The sequence below is a fragment of the Pongo pygmaeus genome, chromosome 10, assembly GCF_028885625.2.
Source record: "Pongo pygmaeus isolate AG05252 chromosome 10, NHGRI_mPonPyg2-v2.0_pri, whole genome shotgun sequence".
NCBI lineage: Eukaryota > Metazoa > Chordata > Mammalia > Primates > Hominidae > Pongo > Pongo pygmaeus.
In genome coordinates this window covers 95,682,712-95,707,310 of record NC_072383.2, presented here as the reverse complement: position 1 = coordinate 95,707,310, position 24,599 = coordinate 95,682,712, and the positions used below count along the sequence as shown (strand labels likewise).

At 40.5% G+C, this 24,599-nt stretch overlaps 1 long non-coding RNA gene across 1 annotated transcript; it reads left to right on the top strand.

Moving 5' to 3' along the window:
* Positions 1-9,978: 9,978 nt before the first annotated feature.
* LOC129010849 (uncharacterized) lies at positions 9,979-23,805 on the top strand. Its single transcript, XR_008493071.2, has 7 exons — positions 9,979-10,110; positions 10,601-11,021; positions 11,386-11,636; positions 13,297-13,402; positions 15,809-15,887; positions 17,877-18,022; positions 22,260-23,805. It is a non-coding gene; the product is annotated as an uncharacterized LOC129010849 (long non-coding RNA).
* Positions 23,806-24,599: the final 794 nt, after the last annotated feature.

Below are 24,599 nucleotides of genomic sequence, written 5' to 3'. Positions count from 1 at the left end.
GATTTCCAGGTTCCCTATAGAAGCCATGGACCACCTTTCTGGTAGCTTAGATATTGCTTCCGGTGGGTTGTGGTTTTTGTTATTTTTGTCACTGTTGTCTTAATGAATGTTAGCATCAATCATTGTCAGGCAAAAACAATTTCCAAGCAGACACACTTTTAACAATCGGCATTAACTGTGGCTATAGATTTCCTGGCTGTGTCTGTGCTGCTGCTGCTTATAACGCTGAAGTTCATAAAGGTGAAGAGTGTCTGACAGCATACTTCTGGCATTTGAAGATTTCATTTGGCAGTATCGACTGCAGTAAGCTGGACACCCACAAAACAACATTGATAAGAGTATCTCTTGTGGCTCTGAGAGGCAGCCTGATATCCTGAAAAGAGATGTGGGCTCAAAATTCACAACAGCTGGTTCCACCCCAGATTCTACAATGGATTTGCTCTGTGACCTTGGGCATTTTATTAAAGCTCTTTGGCACTGAGCAGCATCTGTAAAATTGGGGCAGTATCAATGTAATACACCTTCACTTCACAATTCGGTGGCATGGCATTTCTATTACAATCTAGTGAACACCAACAATGGGATGGAAGCTCTACTGAATACAGAATAAATCTTTGGCTGACAAACTGAGCTGGGAAGGCAGGATGCAAACCCAGAGAAAATAAACTCAGTGAAATTACCGTGGATTTTACAAATATAGTTTTAGATAGACTGGTATAATGATAATAATTAAGAGACAGGAGGATGCTATGCCCACATCAGAATAAAAGGACAGAGAGATTAGGAACTGTAGCTCACCTCTATTTCAACATTCAAAGCTACAATTATGGTGTTTTTGCTGGACCTCACAGCTAGTTCATTTGTATTTTCCTGCCTGATTGGCTGAATTCAAGCTCTGACACATGGCTTTTGGCTCTACCGGTAGGTGCAATCCATGCTATCAAGACAAGTTACATATGCAAATAACCCTCAGCTTCTAGCTCTTATCAGCTGCAAACATAGTGGGTGGGGAGCAGGGAGGGAGAGTGGTCCTGTATCTATTTTTGAATTCAGTGGCCTGGAGCCCAGGGAAATATGGGGACACTTCATTGCCACCGCTACTATCTGATCTATGGAAGAGGGACTGTGGGTATGAGAAAGAAACCCACATTACAATAGGTTAGGATGGACTCATGGAAGTAATGCTGAGAAGGAGCATGTGCTGGATGGAGAAGGTGTGTGGACAGACCCGAGGATGGATGAGACTCCTGTCACTGTCTCCCTGAAGTCATAAAGCCACCCTCCATAGGCAAGCAAGGTGTAACAAGAGGATTAGATGTGAGAATCAGGGAGTAGAACACAGTATGACTCCTGGCATTGGTGGAACAGCCCTGATGAGTGCTATTGAAAGTGTGGTCCACAGACTGTGTTACCAGCCCACAGCAACACAAGTACCGAAACTGAGGGTAAACATTAAGGAACTTCTATAGCAGTTTGATAGAGTAACTCTATGTTTGTGGAGTCTAATACTAAAAAAAATGAGCTGCTGTTCTATGTCATTTTAAAATTCCATTTTCTAGCACTTTATTATGATTACAAAGCCATTGGTTACGACAAATTTAGAAATTAGATTTTAAAAAGGATCCTTTAGCACATATTGCATGTTGAGAAGCAACAGTCTAGTTCACAACCCACATAATTTCTTTAAGTAAAAAGGCTTTGCAAACACATCTATCCAGGCTGTATGTGATCTCAAGTCATCCCAATAAGTACTTCTTAAGCACCAAATAGCATGTTAATAGGAAAGGAAACAAATATAATGTATATAGATCTAGAGAAAACAACATAACCAGAATATCTGAGTTACCAAAGAGGAAGTTTAGATTCAAGGTATGTAACAGCCTGGGTTTAATTAGGAGATAGTAATTGCACAGTAATTTAAACAGAGAAAGTTTAATATAAAAATTATTAAACTACTGATAAGAGAGTAAATACAAAGATGTAAGGAGCACTCTGAAGGGTACCCTAGGGCTGAGGGAGGGTACCCACTGCAGGATTGGACCTCACTAGAGAACATGAATGGTTGAGAAGTTTGCTGGGTTCCCAGGGCCAGAGTTGGATCACAGTTGTGAAGCAAGCGGGACACAACCCTCCAGGGAGCAGGTGAGTTGATGCTGGGGGCAGGCACACAGAGGTAGGTGGGGCATCCCAACATGAGTCTTAAGTGGACAAAGTTACATTGGGAGGGCCACGGCAAGGTGGTTACCAGGCCCAGGCCAGGGCTGCAAGGTGGCCAATGAACTGCACACTCTGGGCACACATGGGTGGGACAGAGCTGAACTACATATGCACCCCCAACTCCCAAACCCTGCTCCCACCCTCATGCCACTGCTGATGGGCCATGCATCAGCAAGCAGCAAGAAGGAAAAGGACGTGCACCAGAACCAGAAGCCCCCTCCTCCTGCAGGTTCCCTCCAGCGCCCTCTACTGGCTAAGGTTAACATCGTGCTCTCTGAAAAGGAGAAATAGCGCCCCAGTCCATGATGTCAGAAGAGGAATAGAAGGCTGATTTTGGAGCTGACAGCCAATACATTGATAACTGGCACAAGGTTAGAAAGAACAGAATTGCAACTCGGCCGGGCATGGTGGCTCACGCCTGTAATCCCAGCATTCTGGGAGGCTGAGGAGGGCAGATCGCTTGAGGCCAGGAGTTTGAGACCAGCCTGGCCAACATGGTGAAACTCCATCTCTACTAAAAATACAAAAATTAACCGGGTGTGGCAGTGCATACCTGTAATCCCAGCTATTCAGGAGGCGAAGGCAGGAGAATCACTTGAACCAAGGAGGTGGAGGTTGCCGTGAGCTGAGATCACACCGCTGCACCCCAGCCTGGGTGACAGAGTGAGACTGTCTCAAAAAAAAAAAAAAAAAAAAAAAAAGCAACTTGAGCTGAATGAAAATGACTCAAGAGGCATGGCATTTTCCAAAACAGAAGTAATCCTTCAGAGATCTGAACTTTTAATTAAGCATCTACTGGGCACAGGATAGGGTACTCAGGCTCTGAGACTACAGAGGGGAACACGTGATGTTGGAGTGCTCTTCTCTTGATAAATTGTAGCTTGTCTTTCCATATTCCACACACAACCATCCTTCCCTTTATAAAATCCTCACCAATCTGTGACATTGACAACATGGTGTGATGGCTTTGGAGTTGAACAGACTTAGAATTCAGACTCTCACTTTTTAGTGGTGTAACTTTGGGTAAGTAACTTCACCTCTCTGATTTTCACTTTTCTCAGGTAGAAGTAGGATTAATAATACCTACCTTGAAGGCTTTTTGCAAGCTTTAAAAGCAATATATTATATAAAACACCAAGTACAGTACCTGAAAATTAGTAGGTGTTCCATGAATGGTAGCTATCACATGTGGCTGTCAGGTACAGCAAATGATGAGAAAAAGTATTTGAGCTAAGATGTGTCCCTGACACTCCAAGAAAACATGCTGCTATGCTCTACAAGAAACATGGATGCAGCTAAAATGCTAGAAATAAAGTCAAGATGGTGTCCTCCATGATTGAACTAATTGACTAGGTCATTCTGCCATGATCTAACATGGCAGAATGCATAATTGACCCCAGTTCTTTTCCCAACACTGCATTTGCCTTCCAGCCATGACCTCATAGTGAATAGTTACTTCCCTGCTTCTTGAAGTTGAGCCTAATTATGTGACTTTCTTTGGCCAGTTGGAATCTGGTAGATATAATGCAACTTCTGCTTGGACTTGAATTGTGCTTGCATGGCTGGATGTGCCCCCTTGTATTTCTGTCATCTCCATGGGAAGAAAAAGCCTTGATTAGCCCACAGGTCCCAATAAGAGCATAAGAGACGTGTGAACCAGAGCCACCTAGCAAACCTCTGAACTCACACATGAGAATATTGTTTAAACCACTGAGTTTTCGCCAGTTTGACAATAGCAAACCTATACACCTATTAACCCGTGAGAGATACTGCTGAACATATTCTTGCTTTGGGCAGAAATGTTGACCAAATGACTTCAAGGTTATTACCAACTACAAGATTTTATAATTTTCATTTTTATTCATCCATCTCGTAGGTACCTTGAGGAATATAAATAGACTATTTCACATCTCTACCTCTGAAAAGCCACACTCTAGTCATATGGACCATTTTATAATTTTCATTTTTATTCATCCATCTCGTAGGTACCTTGAGGAATATAAACAGACTATTTCACATCTCTACCTCTGAAAAGCCACACTCTAGTCATATGGACCAGGGGTCAGCAAACCTTTTCTGTTATGGGCCATATAGGACATTTTTAGGCTTTGCAGACCAGTCTTTGTCACACTGCTCTACCACTGAAGCGCAAAAACAGCCATAGACAATACCTAAATAAATAGGTGTATCTGTCTCAATAAAACTTTATTTACGAAAACAAGCAAAGGGCCAAATTTGCTCTGAAAGTTTTAGTGTATGGGCCACTGGTATACACAAAACTGATACACAGGAAGCAATTTCAGAGCAATGTATGATGTCATAATAGCATTTTTAAGGCAAAAATTGCAATAACTTTTGCACCAACCGAATACATTTTGTTTACTTTAATACTTACAAGGTAATATGTGCCAGACGCTATTCTAGGACTTACAAATATTTACTTAGTCCTCATAATAACTCAGTAGGTCTTACTGTCCACATTTTACAGATGATATAACTAAGGCACAGAGAGGTTAAGTAACTTGCCCTAAATCAAAAGCTGTAAAATGGTGAAGCTAGGTTTTTAACCTTGGAATACAGACTCCAGAACCCTCTCTTTTAACCACTTTGTGATGATGCCTATGGTTACAGAACATAAATAAATATAGCTAACTTTCACTGGGGAGCTTACTATGTGTCAGACATCATGCTGAGTATTTTATATCCCTAATCCCTTTTCATCTTTAATACATGTCTGTGAAACAGATATTATAGCTATTCACTCTTTTGGAGATAAGGATATTGAGCTCAGAGAGATTAATTATCTTGCCTAAGGCCACACAGCAAGTAGGTGGTTTTGCTTCCAGGTGCTCTGCTTCTAGACCCTGTGCTTATAACCATCCAGCTATCTCTTTTTGGAGGAATTAGGGAAGAGCACAGCAGTCATGTTAATCAAGGAAGGCTTCAGGAGACACAAGGCCTAAGCTGGACTCTAAGTTTGGTAGGATTTGAATAGCAAAAGGTACACAGCAGGATTTGTCTTATTTGATGCACAAAGTTTTTCTTGGCTTTTGTTTTTTCTTCCACATCCTTAAACATCTAGAGAGTTTATATAAAATCTGGATTTCTAGCATCTAAAAATGCAGAAGATATGTCAAGACTGGACCACACTGTGGCATGGCGGTGTCCAATCACAGGGCCTCGAGGTGGCCATGCCCTTTAGACTTGGTGTGCCATCTCCAGTTTGTCATGCTCCCCATGATTCCCTATTGCTCACACCCATCTAAATGTGGAGGTAAGGAAGAAAGCATGAGGAAAGGCATGAAAGCAGAGATTACTATGGCATGTGTGGGTGTGTGGGGCTGTGTGCACACACGTGTGTGTGTGTTTATAGTTCCAGTCAGGAAAGAAAAATAAGACAGGAGTGATGGAAGGCATGGTTCAGGGCACAGTGGGGGAGTTTGGTGGGAGTCTGGAAATTTAATAAAGGATGGACAGTGAATGACTACCCTCAAGAGTTGCAGTCCTGGGGATATGGCATTTTTAAAGTTGAATTGGGTAAGAGAGATTATGCAGGGGAGAAACAGGTAGCAAGAAGAGTTAGGAGGACAGGGTAATGACCCACAGAGGAAGCAGTAAGAGCCTTAGACCATGAAAGAGTCCCTATTTCTGCCTGGTTCAGCCAGGAAATATTTAACACCTTGTCTGGCTTTATTTACCTAAGTAGTCTCTGGGATAGTAAACAGAGTGGGAAAAGGTGATGTTTAGGCTAGAGGGCTGATATGGGAAAGAGCCGAGTCTTCACTACTTAACAGATGGGGGAGATTAAACAAGGGAGTGTTGGCAAATAGAGAAATGTCACAAGAGGAGTCTGCAATAACAGCCTCAAGCCACTGGTGTCTCTTTTCTTGTCTTTTCCTTCCACACAGTCTGCATATAACCACCCACTCCTTGCAATTCCTGGACATTTAATAAAATAATGTATGTGAAAGCAGTTTGCATAGAGCTAGGCACATAGCAGGTGCTCAACAAATATTAGTCTGAATCTGAGTCTGAATCGAGATAGACATTTCAGCTTCCCAATCTGTATTTCTGTCAGGTCTATAAAACGAACTTCAGCTATAATAGATTCAGTACTTTGAGGGTATTACTGCAGCTCCAGAGGAAGGAGACCACTAATGAGGAGAAACTGTGGCAAGAGGAAGAGGATGAAAGAGTAACACATATTTTCATTCCTACAGGAAATAATTGCCTAGAAATAGCATAAACTTTCCCAAGTTGAAAAGAATACTGTACTTTAAATTCCCTCTAAAGCACATGATCTAGTGACCACATTTTCACTTGAGCTGAATCGTTTGGCATAGTAAACACAATTACAACCAAAGTCAATATACTTTTTCTGTCACGCATTTCCTTTCATCAATGGGTTTCAAAGGGTTGGTGTCAGTATGGGGTTGAAATGCTCCTACCCAAAGCATCTAAGTTATGGGAACATGAAAAACTTCTTCTTCCATGTTAATTTTTGTTACTGGAAGAGTGTGACATAGTAGAAAGAGAACTAATCTAAAAATCAGGGATTCTAATACTAACCCTGCCAGGTATTGTAGACTTTGGGCAAGTCAATTTCCTTCTCTGGAGCTAAGATTCTCCCTCTAAAAAAGGAGGGCTTTCAATGAGATCAGTGGTTTCCAAATCTAGCTGAATATTAGAAGCACCTGGGGGAACTTTTAGAGACACTGATTTCTGGGCTTCCAACCTGTTACTCAGAACATCTAGGGTTGGAGCCAAGGTCAAGCCCTTAATGAAAAGCCACAATATCTCAGTGACATACATCCACAAGTATTCAGGTCAGAAGTCTGTGTGGACTTGCAGACATCCACTCACCTTGCCTGGGCCAGATAGCTTTGCTGGTCTTGGTTGGCTCAACCACATCTAGGGGTCAGCTGGAAGTTGTGTGATGAGAGCTGGGTTCTGCAGGAGTAGCTCAGCTTGAATATATATGTATCTTATCCTACTGCAGGGACCAACATGCTAGATTGGGCACATCTTCTCATGGCAACAGCGGAGGTGCAAAAGAGCCAGCTTTAATTCACGAGCTCATTGCATGCCTCTACTACATTATGTCTGTTAACATCCAGTTGGCCAAAACAATGCCTAGGCTAATATTAGAGGGAGGAAGTGTGTTCTTCCCAAGGAAGTTAGCAGAAAGGAGTGAATATTTTTGAAGAATAATCCAATCTACCACAGGATGCCAAAAAAATAGTATTTTTTTTTTATCCCAGGTGACCTGGATACACAGTCAGCAATAAATGATCTAAGGTATTTTTGAATTCTAACATCGTAAGATGCTTTAAACTGATATAGCGACACTGAAATCAGGTGGAGGAGAAGATAATCTGGGTGAAATTAATACTTATCACCATCAACCAAAAGCCTTCAGTGATGGCACAGAAGATGAGGGGCCAGTGAGTTGAGAAAAACATGAAAAAGACTAACCTTCCTTCCATAAGCATCTGTTCTCTTTCAAGGACTTAATCTGAGCTACCTCATTTTGTTCCTGGCAAAACCCCTGGTAGTGAAAAGTTATTATTTTCATCCATTTTTCTTCTTCTTTTAGTGGAAGGACACGGCACAGAAAGCTGAATCCTCCTGCTTAAGGCACACAGCTCACACAGGGAAGCACTGGTACTCTAATCTGTTTAGGCTCCAGAGTCTCTGCTCCCTTCACTGAACCTACAACAGGGGGTTCTGACTAAGCCAGTGTGCAGTGGTTAGCTGTTCAAATCCAAACCCCAGGAGACTGACACTGCCTGGAAACCCTGAAATCTCTGTGCTTCCCATCAAAGGGTTTACATCTTTGCATCTATTGTGGCACTTACTTAGTTGTTTTTTTTTTTTTTTTTTTTTTTTTTTTTTTTTTTTTTTTTTTGTAACACAGTCACTTACCACCTGAGAGTGTTTCGGCAAGTTGTTTATCTCTCTGTGCCTCAGTTTTCTCTTCTATCAAGTGGGCATAATAGGAACTGCCTCATAGGGTTGCTCTAAGAAGTAAATGAGTCAATATTCCTGTCACTATATATTGGGTAGATGTACAAAGTCTGGCACATGGTACGTGCTAGTTAGGTGTTTGTTAAATAAATAATGGCCTCTTTTGTGAACAGGTCTTGTGTATAGGATATACAGCAGTGGTCCTCAAAGTATGTTCCACAGACCTCATCCCACATCCAGTATATAAGAAACTCTGGGGCTGGGCCCCAGCAATCTGTATTTGAACAAGTCCTCCAGGTGATTCTCAGGCCTGCTAAAGTATGTTAAGAATCTTTCTGTCCTCTGGCTCTTATTCCATATCTCAATAAATAAATGTCAAATAAATTAATGGTATTTGACAATTATTGAATCTTCCCATCTATTAGGAATACTCCAGGCACTTTTAACCCTCTCAATCACCATTGGAGGCAGTTGCTATTATTATTTCCAGATGAGGAAACTGAGGAACAGGGTAACGGCTAGTAAATTGGCAGATCTGGGATTTGAACCCTTCCATCTAGTGCCAGAACCCATGCTCTTCAACCTCACATGACAGGGCTGAACAAAGTCTATTGAATAAATCAGGAACAGCTATTATCCACAAAGCTCTGGCTTTCAATACAAACCCACCAACCATGACCACCCACCTCCCACAGGGAAGTTGAGAAGGGTAGACAGCAGTTGCTCTTCTCCAGGATCAGAGATCACTATAGTGTCTCCTGTCTGCTGGGGCCACAGTCTCTGCCTTGCTGGTCACTATTTGCCACCTGCCAAGACCTCCCCAATTGTGCTTGACCCTTCCCTCTGTGGCTGTCTCCCTAGACTCAGTGTCTCTGTGTTTAGACCTCTGATATTCTGGATTCCTCCAGACTTTATTCTTTGGTTTCTAACTAGACCTGAGTTTTCTACCAGGCCCCTTCCACACGTCTGATCTCTTGTCTGGCCAGCGTTGCGCATGCCTGGATGACTGCAGAGAAATTGTTTCCTGACTCCTGAGAAGAACAGCACACTCCTAAACATATTAAGAGTTTCGTAAGAGACAGCTCATTTAGCTAATTTTTAAACTGCATTATCAACTCTATTTGTGCCTGCTTCTTAATACACAGGAAATGAAATCTCCTGGCTCATAGCAAAGAGGCCATCTCTAAAGGGCAGCTGTTGAATCCCTGAATGTGTATTTCTTCAGGGACAGTTATGTGAGATTAACCTTCTCCATCCACTCACTGCTATTTGCTCCGGAGCCATCTCAGCCTTTCCCTGGATTCTGAGCGCTTTGATCACAGCCACAACACACATGGTTGCTTGTAAAGCGCTCTCACCAAATCCAGGAGTCGGGTGGCAAGTCACAAATGAAACTTTAATCTCACCTGGGATACAGGCCAGCTACGCTAGCAAAAGAATCAGAAAAGAAAGGAGTCGGGCTTAAAAGAGGCACCACCTGCCCTCCCTGGCCCTCAGAAATAGGCCTCAGACAGAGTAGGGAAGACGGACAGAGAATGCCTGTGCACATATGCTGTCAAGAAGGGCTCGCGGACGCGGAGGAAAGCCCAGAGGAGAGAGCAGCTGCTTTTGTTTCCTTGGAGGCAGCGCCCAGTAGGGAGTGGGTGAGTCAGGAGCCCGGAAGACAATTACTAGAAAGGCATTCCCTGGTGTTCTAATGAGGCAATTAGAGCCACTGAGTTTGAGGCTGTAACAGCAGGACGGGGCTCTGAAGACCCCCCTCGCCCAACCCCCTCATTTTACAGAAGAGGCAACTGAGGCCCAGAGGGGGAGAGCCCAGAGTGACAATGCCAATTAGGGCTAGGACTGGGTCCCAGGTCTCCAGCCACCACAGTGCCCTGCCTCTGCTAGAATCAAAACCCACCCACCAGAGGACATGCACTTGAGGTCAGTTGAAGGGGAAAAACAGGCCAGGGCAGGAATTGTGTTTTTAATCCGAGCAGCTTGGGTGGGAATTTCTTTCAGGAGGCATAGTCCACGTTCAGGAGGGGGCCAACAGCTGAAAAAGAAGTCTGGGGTGGGAATGGGGAGGGACAGAGGAGGGAATGGCAGGGTTGGGGAGTGGCTGTCTCGGCCACCAGGAGACTGACTTTCACCTGCCTGTGTAATGTACAGTGTCATATTCCTACCACCTTATGCAAAGATGTTATTTGTCTCTGCATTTCTATGGAGCCCATCTCCAGCGTTCTCAGGGGATCCTAGGAGGGGAAGAGCCCCAAGATGCCTGGAGTCTGGAATTGCGAACGACCTCCCAGGCTCAGAGGCCACTGAGCCTCACAGGGTTTCCTTAGTTCTTAACAAGTCCAATAAATCTGCTAAAAAAGAGTGGAAGAAAGGACCTGAAGAATGCGCCCTGCCTCTGCCCCCCTCCTTACAGGCCAGTGTCCAGAGTCACGCCGCCTCCGCATGCTCCCCGCTCCTCTGCCACCCGCCCTCCCTGCACGCTTGTCTGCCTGAATTGCCTCTTTGTGTGCCCGTCTCCTGGAGCAGGCTCGGCAATTTGCATCTTTGCTGTTCTCCTTTTAAAAATGACAGAAAAACACTCCGCAGAGTGGAGCTTGCCCAAGCGGAGCTTCTGCCGACAAAAACAGGGGCACAGAAGTCAGCTTGACATTCTGCCAAGTGTGGCCCCTCCTGTCTCCTCCTCCATGCCAAGAAGTAGACTTTAATCAATAAGTTTCTGAGAGGGGGCAGTGAGGAAGAGATTGAAGGAGAAAAAGCACAGATCTTCTCACCGTGCACAATTTAGCAAACATTTCTATGCACAAATTCTTGTGCAGGAGTCATGGAGATCAATGGTAAGCCCTTTGTAGTGGGTTTTCTTTACTTCTCTTTCTAGCCTTTTAAGGATGAAGGAAGAAGAGAACTATATTTCTTATGAATCATGCACTTTATCATAATTAATTCTTCAACAGACCAATGCTCTTATTGTTATAGATGGAGCTGCTGTGAATTAGAGAGGTTAAATATTTCATCCAAGGACACATCTTAGGTACTGAAGATTCAACATCCATATGTTTTTCCATATACCTGTTGCCTCTCTGGCTTTTTAAAGCTGCTATATTTAGAAATAGCTAGAAAATACGGTCACTCAAAAGCATACCTTTCCTTCCAATTAAAAAGATATGCCAAAAGGATCTCTTCTCTTTATCTTTTTTACAGAACACACCCTTTAGCGCTTTCTGCTGTCAGTTACATGGCTCACTCTCCATTCACAGACAGAACAGAGGAATTCACTGGAAAGGAGAACCACTTCACAGCAACGTTTTACAAGAAGCCTGATGGTGGGATGGAGCCCCTCATTCATATTAATGAGACATGCATGGAAGTGGCAATGAGCATGTGGAGTGTGGCTAAAAGAAATGTGGTTCTTCACTTGGAGCTGATGTGAAACACAGGCAATCTGTTGGCCTGTGAGTCCATTTGATATATTTGTAAGAGTGGCAGTTTCTTCTTCAGGGTTTTCAAGCACCAAGAAAATAATCTCACATAATATAAAACAGATAATCCAAGCTTCAGTAGGGTTCAAGTGGAATCAGGCTCCAACCTTCCGTTTCTAGGTAGCAGTAAGCTCCACCACCCAGTCCACCAATAGCTGGGCTTGGTCTTCATTCACCTTCTGTGAAGTGCATCTACATTTGTACTTGGGAGCAGGAACCGAGGGCATTATGGTGGCTGGGACTTCCATGTGCTGAAAGAGTGAAATGGCCAACACCAGAGGGCCAGGATTGGGTTGGCTATTTCTCTCTTTCAGCACATGGAGGTCCCAGTGCTGTATTGGGTTATACCATTGGGGTATCGCCTGACTTGCTTTTCAAGGTCTGTGGGAGATGGTGGAAGGTTCCAAGCAAATCGTCACAGCCACCTTCTCAATTGTTGATCCTATTGAGTGAAATGTAACAGTGCATGACTAGACCAGGGCAAACTCTGATAGAACTTGGCACTTCGACATGCAAAATATTTTATATTCAAGTTAATTGATATGGGACCTCCCACTTCCATATCACAGGGTTAAGCTTCCATTTCCAGGCAATGCTCTTGAGATAAGTTTTCTTCTCACGTAGGTGGCTGCCCAGGAGGATGCCCAAAGCTTAAAGGGAGGCAACTTTCATGCTAAAATCTCAGAGCCCTGGATGGAGGGAGTATAACTTGGAAAACATGTATTTCAAAACTTCCTTTGTTTTGCAAGGAGTGGGGGCTATTTTTAAGAGATTTTTATGAGTGTGACAGCAAGTGCCAGCCTGCTTTAAAGTTCTGGTATCAATGGGGACCATCAGATTGGAAAGAGGGCATTCTACCTCCCTGTATGGACTGAAGCTCCACTACCCTACCCCAAGAAAAGCCTTTTGGCAAATGTATGGAGATAACAGGCTAGGCAAAGACACCGGATTTTCATGAATTCCTAGCATAGTGCCTGCATATATTAGTACTCAACTAATGTTTGTTGTAAGGATGAATGGTTAGGATTCTCAGCAATGGCAGCTGGGAGCTTTTGTCTCAGGCAGAAGCAAGTAAGTCTGAAAGTGGAAAAAAAGAAAGTGCATAGAGCATAATGAATGCAACTGACAGGCCAGAGAGGAGACCTATGGGAAGCATTCTTTTTTGGGTCTCTAGAAACAACTAGGGGCCATCTGTGTTTACTGGGGAAAGTTGTTCAAGTGTTGAAGACTGTGGCCAGGTGAAATACACACACACACACACATACACACACGTGCACACATACATGCACACATCTTTTTCAAGCTTTAAAGAGTAAATATTCCTTAGTCCTATCTTTACAAGTTAAATAAGTAAATAAATAAGTACAAGCTCAACCTTGCCCAAAATATAATAGATTTTAAATCCAGGAGGATAGCCATTTTCTTTAGGAATATGAAGGTACACGATATCAAATTATTAAAAACTATTAAATTTTTTCAAATTATGTCTAGCACCAAAGTGTGAACAACAAATTGAGAATAAAGGTTCTAAAGCATCAAACTTGAAAGTAAATAATAATACTTTTTTAAAAAGAAGGTGAAAGCAAAAAGTAAGCTTTCAGTCACTCTGTAAATTATTTTCTTTCATTTCTAGACTGAGAGGAACTTCTTTTAAAAGCCAAGAACAAGAATACCACCCGAAGACATCTGTTCCTCTCATCCTTTAGTGAAGTGCAGATGGAGATTCCTACGTGGTTTTGGTAAGAGGAATTGGTCATGCTTATTAGCCTGGGCAGATTTAGATTTCAAATAATAAGCTAAATTGAGAACTACCAAGAGACCAACATTTGCAAAAGCTGCACTGTAGCCTGAAGAGGGACATGCCAATTTTAGATTAATTAAAAAGGTTATTAAATTGTTCAGATGGCATGTTAATGAGCAATCTGCAGGGTGCTCAGTCAACAACCACACCTCCCAACCTTAATTACAGGACCCTTATTGAAAAGGATCTGGGCAAGCCCACAAAGGAGCTAGAACAACATCCATCTTGAATATAATATGAATATGGTCAATCCAGGACAAATCCCGTGAAGAAAGATGGTAGTTAAGCTTGTAATATAAATTCTTTCAGAAGAAAAGTAATGCTAATTCTAGCCAGCTTCAAGGCACTGAGATATTAGAATTAATTAGAGATACAACAGATAATGTGCCTTTATATTTCGGACCCAATAGGTTCAAGTGCCTTGGAATATTTTACCAACCCATATTTTTCCCAAGGCCTGGTGATAAAATTAGAAGACTTAAATTATTGTTTCTGTTATATAAGGTTTACATACATTTATAAATCAAGACATTGTAATATCTACCACCTAGTTCAGCATTCAAAGGCCAGAAAAAGATACTGTGTCTGCCAGAATGAGTAATTTTCAAAGTGTGGGATACATGGGGCCACTTAGTGACCCTCAGACTGATCTATAATTGCAACTCCCTGCTTTGGTTCTTTTGGGTGAATTATCCATAAATCTATAGGCTTTAGTTTATATAAACAGCCAAGGTTTATTTTCTAGCAAATTACTAAACCAATTGTTAATGGTTACTAAAATTTGGTATTCATGAACTAAAACTAAGAAGCTCCTAGAATTTATTGAGAAATATAATTCAATATTCTTCTACGAAGTCTACCTCACAGTGCTTGGCAGGGATGAAAAACTTCTATTGCATATGAGCACTTGCAGATTACCGGACATCCCACAGAATTCTGGAGGGGTGATTTATTTTCATTGTATCAGAAATTTTCTTGAGTTGGTCATGATTTGAATAGCTACTATTATTCCTTTTGAATTTAAAATTAGTATTAGTTTATTTTTACCTTTATCAAGGTAGTTTGTTGTGAGTTGTTTGGTTCTTCTTATACACTGACATGTCTTTATCATGATGCTGTGCTGTGGGCTTTTTTGACCTTTGATACTTCAATAAATTCCCCCAAACTAGTGTTGCCAGGTCTAGAAAATAACCAGTTAAATATGAATTTACCTAGACAACAAATAATTTTTAATTTATGTTTCAAATATTACATGAGACATGCTTATACTAAAAAAATTATTTGTTCATTTGAATTAAAATTTAATTGGGTGTCCTGAATTCTACCTGGCAACTGCGTTTCAAGCAATATTGTAATTCATTGAGAAAAGTAAAAAAAAAATGGTGATACAGAGTTTGTCTTAAGTGCCAGATCAGATAGGTATTGACTGTCAGAAAAGTTCTGAGACTGTCAAGTCTGGTTCAGTCAGGGAAAAAAAAAACGACCATGATTGATTAGTGATATCTGCCATGGACAAGGCACAAAGAGTCACTGACTTGGGTGCTGAATTTTGGCTATCCCTGCCTTAGTGGCTAAAGTAGAACTATCATGCAAAGTCCTACTAGCAGCTGTCTATTGATTGTGTCACTCCTTTGCTCAAAACCTTAAAATCCTTTAATACCTTCCATTGCTCTTAGGATAAAGACCAAAGAGAGTTCTTAATGTTGTTTTCAGAGTGCTAGCTCCTGCCAACTGCTTTAGCATAGTCTTTTGCCACGTTCCCTGTCACTTTCTGTGTTCCAGCCTCCCTGGCCTTGGTAAGTGTCTTCCATTGCCTGGAAATCTCTTCGTCTTCTTTACTCAAGTATCTTCTGCTCATTCTTTAAATCCCAGCTCCTCAGGTAAGCTTTCTAACACACAGAAAAAATCAAGAATCATTGAACATAGACTCATTGCAACTATACTATCATGAACTATCACAGTTTGTGATAATTTTTTCGTGTCAATATTTGATTAATGTATTTTTTGCATGACTAAATCATAAAACTCTTGAGGGGAGGGGCAGTCTTGGTTTTATTCAATATTTTATTGCCAGAATCTAGCACAGTATCTTCTGTATACTATGTTTCAATTATATATCTGTTTAATGAATTAATTCATTTAAATAACCCCAAAATGAATGCATGTTTTGGCCTTATGAGTTCACTATTATGAAAAAATCTTAGTTGTCGATTTAAAAGGAAATTAACACTTTTTTCTTTTTCAGGCCATAATTACAAACTTATTTAGAGCTCTCCAAATGTAATAAATAAAATGAGCATTATATCTCTCAATACTAATCAGAATAACTCTTTTATTTATACAGTTGTCATCAATACCTTCAAGTGTTTCCTTCAGAAAATGCTTTGGTAGAGAGTTTAATACAGTAGGGAGGAAGTTTTTAGGTATGCATGATATTTCCTTTTCTGTCATTAAATATTAAACCTTTTGTTGGAATGCATTCTAAGCATCATCTTTGGTAAAGATTTTATTCAACTCACCCATCTGCAATGACTTTGATATGTTAACTTGGCTAGGCTATAGACCCCAGATGATCAATCAAATGATAATCCAGCTGTTTCTGTGATGACCTTTTGCAGATGTAATTCAGTCCACAACCAGTTGAATTTGGTAAGTCTAAAAAAATTCAGGATTTATGTTTGTATATTATGGGTAGGACTGATTCAATCAGTGGGAAGACTCAAAAAGCAGGGCTGAAGCTTGTCCCAAAAAGAGAAGATAGTCTGTCTGTGGATAAAAGCTTTGGCCCATACCTGTGAGTTTCAGCTTCACAGATTTCAGATTGCTTAGCCAGCCACCACATTCATGTAAGCCAATTCCTTAAAATAAATCTCTTAATATATATATGAGGAGATTTATTAAATATATATATGATATATATATATATACTGGTTCTGCTACTCTGGTTGAGCCCTGACTGACACACACCAGCCAGTGGTGCTCACAAATGGTTTGTCAAGAATATGGAAAAAAAAAAAAAGACACTTCAATGAGTAGTATGTAGCTCAGAGCAATGCTGATTGCAGAACTTTTGTAATCCAGGCTCCCCTTGCCTCAGCCCCACCCCAAACCACCTACAAGTGCAAGAAAATCCAAGGTATAACTTTTAAAGTAGACCAACACAAACTTATTTAAAAAATACTATAGGAATAACAATATGGGAAAAAATACAGCTGCTGGTTCTAGAACTCATTTCCAGAAAACCCTTATCTTTGTTGGGAAGAGACTTTGATGAGCTACCTTAGAGTAGATATGAGTTCTGAATGTTGATAGAACTTTTCTTTACGAGGGAAAGGGAACTATTTAGTGGTACTGGAGATGTAACAGAGGGTGACAAGTGGCAGGGGGTGGTAACAAGAAGGCAGATATTCACACTTTGCTATGATCTGAATGTTCATGTCACCCAAAATTTGTATTTGGAAATCCTAACTCCCAAGGTGATGGGATTAGGAGATGGGGTTTCTGTAGGTGATTAGATCATGGGGGTGGAGCCCTCATGAATGAGATTAGTGCCCTTATCAAAGAAGTTCCAGAGAGCCACCACCTGAGGACACAGCAAGAAGGCTCCATCTGTGAACTAGGAAAGAGGCCTCTAGCAGATGCTAAATTTATTAGTGTCTTGTTCTTGGACTTCCCAGTCTCCATAACTGTGAGAAATAAATTTTTGTTGTTTATAAGAAACCCAGATTATGGCATTTTGTTATGGTTTTCTGAACAGACTAAGACTCATCCCCTATGACTGAACCTTTTATTTATTCCCTATCCCATTCCCTGACTCTTTGATAAAGTTACTAAACTCAAGTACAAGTAGACTTTTTGAGAAGCCAAGGAAGAAACTGGACTGCATGCAGTTTGGAATGGCAGCATGAGTGGCTGTGGGAGTGGGTAGGGGGAGAAGAAAGAACTAAGCCCACCCCTTCCATTCCCCTCTCCTCCCCTTCTTCCACCATCACCCCCAGCAAGATAGGGAAGCATGTAAATGCACACTGAGCAGTGGCAGATCCCCTCTGTGGGATTGGTTAACCTCTAATTACCTAAGTATGATGCCATTGTTTCCTTCTATCACATACTTAGGCATTTCCAGGAAGCTGAAGTCTTTACCTAATTGGCCTAGTGTTAAATTGTTGACAGGTCATTGTAAAATCCCTAAGGCAGCAGCCAAATATCAAATTGGCTAATTAGCAACGAAATATTTCAAATATTGTTATAAGCTATAGCAGGTTGTCAGAATGGCAAATTCTCCTCTTCCTCAGCATACACATTCAGATTCCACTTTTGTCTTCATGTCCTTTAAAAATAAATATTTACAAGCCACTAAATGTATTTAAAATGTCCTACCTTTGTTGAACCCTTGGAAATTGTTGCCTATTAAGGTTTTCTCATAAGTGTTTACCAAAAGAAGAAAGAAAAGAATGTTCTCTCTTCTAATAGTCATGGCTACACTCACTGGAATTTCTTGAATGCGGCTTCACTTACCTGGTTTCCTCCCCAGCTGTGAATATGGTTCCCTGGAGACACGGTAAAGGCTGACCAGAAACGCATTCCTATCTGTGATCCGTGGCAGTGTTATTTTTTGGTGCCTGTTCAGTTCAATTCAACTAATATTTATGATCTAGACTCTGTGCTAGGTGATAGCAACATAGAGATGATTAATGTACAGCTTCTGTGTTCTGTGAGTTCAACATCTAAACAATGAAATGCCATTTGTGTGATAGGGGTATAACAGAGGCAGAGAACAGGGGAGAGAGTGGCTGGCTCCATCTGTGGTGGGTGCGAGGTCAGTGAAGATTTCACCCAGGCTGAATGATAAAATGATAGAATTTGAACTCCATCAATTGGAAATGTAAAAGTTAAGGTGCATCTTAACCAGTATTAAAAGGCTCAGAATGGGATGGACAGAGAAACCTTAAACTAGAGAATTTTAATAGGCAGCTAATTCTCATTAGCAGCTAATTCCACAATCATGAGGAACTGGGAGAGGAAAGGGCACTCAAAAAGAAATGTATAAAGTACACTGTCCTTTCAGTGGTTTATAATTAAAGAATTTCTAACATGGCAAGACATAGCCCTGTAGAGTCAACCTTAGTTCCTAGGGCAGCTAGATGCCTTGAAAGTCAGCATTTTAAAGATGAGTAAGAATCTGGTGTGTGTGTGTCTTTGAGGAAACAGCATTCCTGTCTTGTTCTCTGACCTAGACCAGTGCTATTGTATCTAGTGCCTTTGTTCTCAGTTGCATTCTCATCACCTTGCATATAGAAGGTGCTCAATAAATTATGATAATGAAAGCTATCATCTCTTGAGCTCAGATTTCATTGTGTCAGGTTTGCTCTCTCATGGATGTTAACAAATCTGGCTAAGTAAAAAATCTTGAACTAGGAATGTCATAGAAAACTTACATTTCTAGAACTTATGTTCAATATGCAAGTACACACTCTCCTTGGGCAACTTCATTCTTGTCATGGTTTTAACTACAATATATATGTAGATGACCTCTGAATGCTTACATCCCAAGCAAAACTATTATAGGAACACAACTTATGAGCTCTACTTTTTTTTTAAAGATTTATGGAACATCCAAATGATGAAAATAAATTAATTCCAATGACTATGGTAACACACATTATGTAGGTTTTGCAGGGAGAATTTAATTTTAGCTATATTTTGCTATACATTTTGTTATATAGCATTCATTGAGTTTTTGCTTAGGACATAGAAATTAGAACCATAAGTCACAAATATTTTGGTATTCTACCAGTAGCGGTTTCTCCTCTCTCTCTTTCTCTCTGTATGTGTATGTAACTAGACACATACAAAAAACTTAAATGACCTAAATCATGTTAGAAACCTTGCAAATCTTGCAATGAAGCACAAACATGACATGATGCAGGCATAAAAAGCATGTTTTACTATGACACCGACCTTGCAAAACAAAATAGTACATTTTGAATGACAAAAGCAGATGAAAATATGTTTAAAGCAGGTCCATTGAGCACTTTAGGCTAACATCAATCTATTTACCAACGACCCCTTCTTATAATGGTTTCTCATAGATAGCATCATAGAACTAATAACATAATGTGGAATCCAAATTTAGTAAGGCTATAAATAGCTAATTATTCCAAATTATGGGCTTACAGGGTTATTTGCTCTTTCTAAGGAACCTGTCTTCTAAAAAGCAAAGTTCACAAAGTAGAAAAGTATACATTAATGGAGAGAAAAAGATAGAAGGAGTTGAGAGGTTAAGTTACTTATCCAGGAACCCACAAGTGGAGAATTATCAAAGCAATATTTAATCCCAGGTCTGCCCATTGAGTATGGGAAGGTGGAAGAAAGCAAAGATACTTTGGAAGTTGGACAGCTTGATATCCCAGGCAGGTAGCAGCCTTAGTTTGGATTATTCCCTTCCTATGCCCTTTTCTTAAAACACAAGAAACATCAAGCAAGAGAGCTGATTTGTGTTTCTCATTTTTTTCTTGCCCAATGTCTGACACAGGTACTGCTGAAAAGGAAATAGCTTTGAAATGCAGTTTTATAAAATACCAAATAAAGTTATGACAAGAAAACTGATGATCCACAAGCCAAAATAATGAGTTCCTGATATGCTATGACCTGTAATGAAAACGTGTTGCTTGTTAACACTGGTATTTGCCCAAGTGTATTGGGGAGGACACTAGTTCTAAAGATGGTGTGCATGCATAATACACACACACACACACACACACACACGATTTCATCATCAAAAGAGTACAAGAGTTTGGAAAACGCTTTTGATTATAGCTCCTCCCACACTCCACTTGGTGGTTCACTAACATTGAAACTTGAGTTTTTAAATTTTTAACCCAAAACTTATTTGACCATGGACCTTTTCACAGCATACATACAATTTGGTTTTTTGTTTTGTTTTCAAAAAACCTGTTAAATATTATGGAACTCTTGTGGAGCACCTTAGAAAGCATACTTACAGCTACATGTGATCACATATCTGGCTGATTTCAGGGATATATAAAGGTCCCTTCTGACCCCTTTTGTAATACCTAAAATCTCAACAGCTCTTAGAGGCTGTTAAACTTTTGAGGCCTTTATTAACAAACAAATATTCCAAGAATTAAATATTTAAAGCCAAGAGATACCAACTAGGTAGTGCAGCCAACTGATCGATGGGAATCCCACCTAGACCAATAGGCACCTTGTTGCTGTCCATTTCAAATGGAGAGAAAGGGGTGAGCCTACACTCTGCTGCTATTAGTATATCCAGTCAGTTTCTCCACAGCGTTGATTCTTCATCATAAATATTTTCCAATGTATCATTTCCACTATTACCAGCCTAACCTAGATTTTTGTCACTCCAAGCTACTCTTTTCTAAGCCCTCTTTTTATTATCTAACATGCACATACCCACTAAACAGATCTTCCCAAATACATTTATCCTTTGCTGAAGAATCGAGAATGGTTCTCCATTGCCCATCAAGTCACTATCTTCAGCCCAGCATTCAATACCCTCCGAAAGCCATATCCATCTAATGTTACTTTTTTTTTTCCAAGACAGAGTCTCACTCTGTCACCCAGGCTGGATTGCAGTGGTGTGATCTCAGCTTACTGCATCCTCCACCTCCCAGGTTCAAGCAATTCTCCTACATCAGCCTCCCAAGTAGCTAGGACTACAGACACATACTACCACGCCTGGCTAATGTTTTGTATTTTTAGTAGAGACAGGGTTTCACTATGTTGGCTAGGCTGGTTTTGAACTCCCGACCTCAAGTGATCTGCCTGCCTCGGCCTCCCAAAGTGCTGGGATTACAGGCATGAGCCACTGCACTGTCTAGCCTGTAGTGTTACTTTTTATTGCTCTCCATTCCCTTCACTGAAGACAGCCTCTTCAGTCTTTTCTATGAGTTCCAGGCTCTTCCTCTTCTTTTATTTTCTGTTTATATTCTCCTTTCTTTTTCACTTCTCATCCTACCCTCACTCATCTTTCAAGTCCTACTTCCCCTGAGGCTTTTAGTAACTTCACCCAACATTGCTCTCTCTCTCTCTTTCCTGTAACAGTTAAGGGTGTTATTAAATGTAGTTAGAACTTCATTGTATAATTTTATTTTGTTCCCTGTTACAATTGTGTATGTTTTGTACTTCTCTTGCCACCCTTGCTTCTAAATATAAACCTCTTAAGAGAACAAGCCTTGTCTTAATCTTAATTTACATTCCCTACCACATTTATCATGTACTGGAAACACAAGACATGCTTCCTCAATTATTGCCTAGAATGAAAACAAAATGATGATTATAAATGGATATAATGCAGTTACTAAAGAAAGCCACATAGGACTTTTCCTTGATAATATTTTATTTGCATTAGTTTTAAGACATTCTCTAAAATAAGCAGCATAATTACATCTTTATACTATTCTACAATTCCAATGTTTCACCATTTCAGACTACCTTTCCTCAAATGATCTTAAAGGCTTCTTTTCTCTAAGAAGGGATGGAAGTGAAGAACTAAGTTTGACTTTGAGGTTTCAAATTCCCAAAGTCTAGGGGTATGTGTAGCACACAGACTCTAAGGCTGCCCCCAATTATCCCTGCCTTTTGATATCCGTGCCTTTGTTTACTCCTAGTCCCTTGAATGTTGACAGGACTGGTGATCTGCCTCTAACCAGCAGACTATGGCATTGGGGTGGGATGTCACTTCCATCGTTATGTTGCACATGATTGGAACTCTGTCTTGCTTCCTGACTCTTTTTTGTCTTCTCTCCTTGCAGGCTTTGAGAAAGCGAGTGGCCATTTTGAAGAGGCCCACATGGCAAAGAACTGGGGTGGCCTTCAGCCAACAGTAAGCTAGGAGCTGAGGCCCTCAGTCCCATAGGCCTGTGGACATGGAGTTCTGTCAACAAACAAATGAACTTGGAAGCAGATCCTTCTCCTGTTGAGTCTTCAGATGAGACCCAGCCCTGACTGACAACCTGGATGGCAGCTCTGTGAGAGATCCTGAAGCAGAGGACCTAGCAAAGCCAGCAAAGTTTCTGACCCAAAGAAACTGTGAGATGATATGTATTGTCTCCAGCCACTACATTGTAGTTATTTGTTACACAGCAATGGATAACAAACACAGAATGTTAAAGAAGTATTTTTATGAGACTTTCAATAGCTAACATTAAGATGTAACCATCAAAAGAATTAACCTTGTAATTCAGATGTTCATTGTGGGCTGTCACTCACCATGGAAGCTCATGCAATAATGCTGGAGAAATTAAAAATGTCTTGTGTGACATCTGGTAGAAGTTTAAAAGTATAGACAACCATCATTAAAAAAAACTCATTATAACTTTGTTTAAAACCTTGGCCCTAGCATTCAAATATTAAAATCTAAAATAGGCTTGGAATTAAGGTCTATGTCAGATATCTCTGTCAAAGCCCACATATTTTAAGAGTTGCTAAAGCTACATACAATACTATGGTGAGCATTTCATGCCTAAGTGTGAGAATTGTATTTGATGCATATTAATTGGTAAAATCTATTAGCTAGATACTTAATAAGAGAGAAGACTGAAGGGATTCAAAAACCAGTAAATAGAGATTGCTAATTAAGAAAAATAATCTGACTCTTTTATAGGTTTACATCTTGTATTACTACCTAATTGGCTCACTGTTTTGTTTTGTTTTTATTTGGCAGTTGAAAGAGCCTGTAGACATTTTAAATCTCTTAAGAATTTATGATTCATTTGGTGAAACAGTAGCTGCTAGACTTGTGGATGTTAAGAACCAGGAAAAATGGAAATTCAAAAACAAAAATAGGTAGGTGAATGAATAGGTGATTGAATATACTGCCACAGACAGTAAACTTTATTTTGTCAAGCTAGGACATTAAACTAAAAAACAAAATCACTGTATGCTATCATCATTATTTTATAGAGAAAGAACAATTCAACCTCAACAGAAAAATAATAATTTCAAAATTAAAAAACATACCTTTAATTTCAATAAAGCTTTTTTTTTTTTTTTTTTTGAGACGGAGTCTCACTCTTTCACCCAGGCCGGACTGCAGTGGTGCTATCTCGGCTCACTGCAAGCTCCACCTCCTGGGTTCACGCCATTCTCCTGCCTCAGCCTCCTGAGTAGCTGGGACTACAGGCGCCCGCCACCGCGCCAGGCTAATTTTTTGTATTTTTATTAGAGACGGGGTTTCACTGTGTTAGCCAGGATGGTCTCGATCTCCTGACCTCGTGATCCGCCTCCTCGGCCTCCCAAAGTGCTGGGATTACAGGTGTGAGCCACCACGCCCGGCAATAAAGCTATTCTTAAGAAATATTCACTATGTTGTCTGTATTATTCTCTCTTCTTTGTAGTTCATCACACCATTTGAAAACCCTGGGCTAAAGGGACATCCCAGTAGAGCACAAGCTAAAAGTCTTTTGACATAAGACTGCCTAGAATATCCCAAGGAAGTCCTATCTCGTTTAGGAAATTCAAGGTGAATTGTTTCTCTATAAAGTCCAGATGTATCAGTGACACTACCTGAAGATAAGAGTCTATTACCAGAGTCTGTGTGTTTCTTACAGCCTTGTTTTGAAGTATACATTCAGACTTTTAAAAATATAGTGACTATCAGGCTCAGACATTTTAATGAAATTCTTCTGCATTCCCCCCATAGAACAGTCATGCTTTGGACAGAAATGTTGCTATGATCACTGACCCAGACATATCTTCTCCCAGGAAGGCAGGTTGCTGGGACCCAGAGAGATCACACCACTATGCAGTGGCCATCTTAGATTAAGTTATGAGGACTCTGAGGAAATAACAAATCTCTGGAGGCTCCAAACCCACGCCTAAAAATGTCAAGTGATGGCAAATATCACAACCACATTTTACATCCCTCCCTAAAGAACAAAATTAAGCCTTCAAAGGACCTGAAAGTCTCCAAAAACCAATAGACTCTTTGGCGAACTCTGACAATGGAATTTCATTATGGCTGGATAGATGTCTCAGTATTGGATCTCCAAATACATCAGTGAACATGAGAATTGTTCAGCCACCAATGTTTACAGTACTTTGAAATATATCATAAAGCTTAATTGGAAAAAGCTCAACCATCCCACAGACTG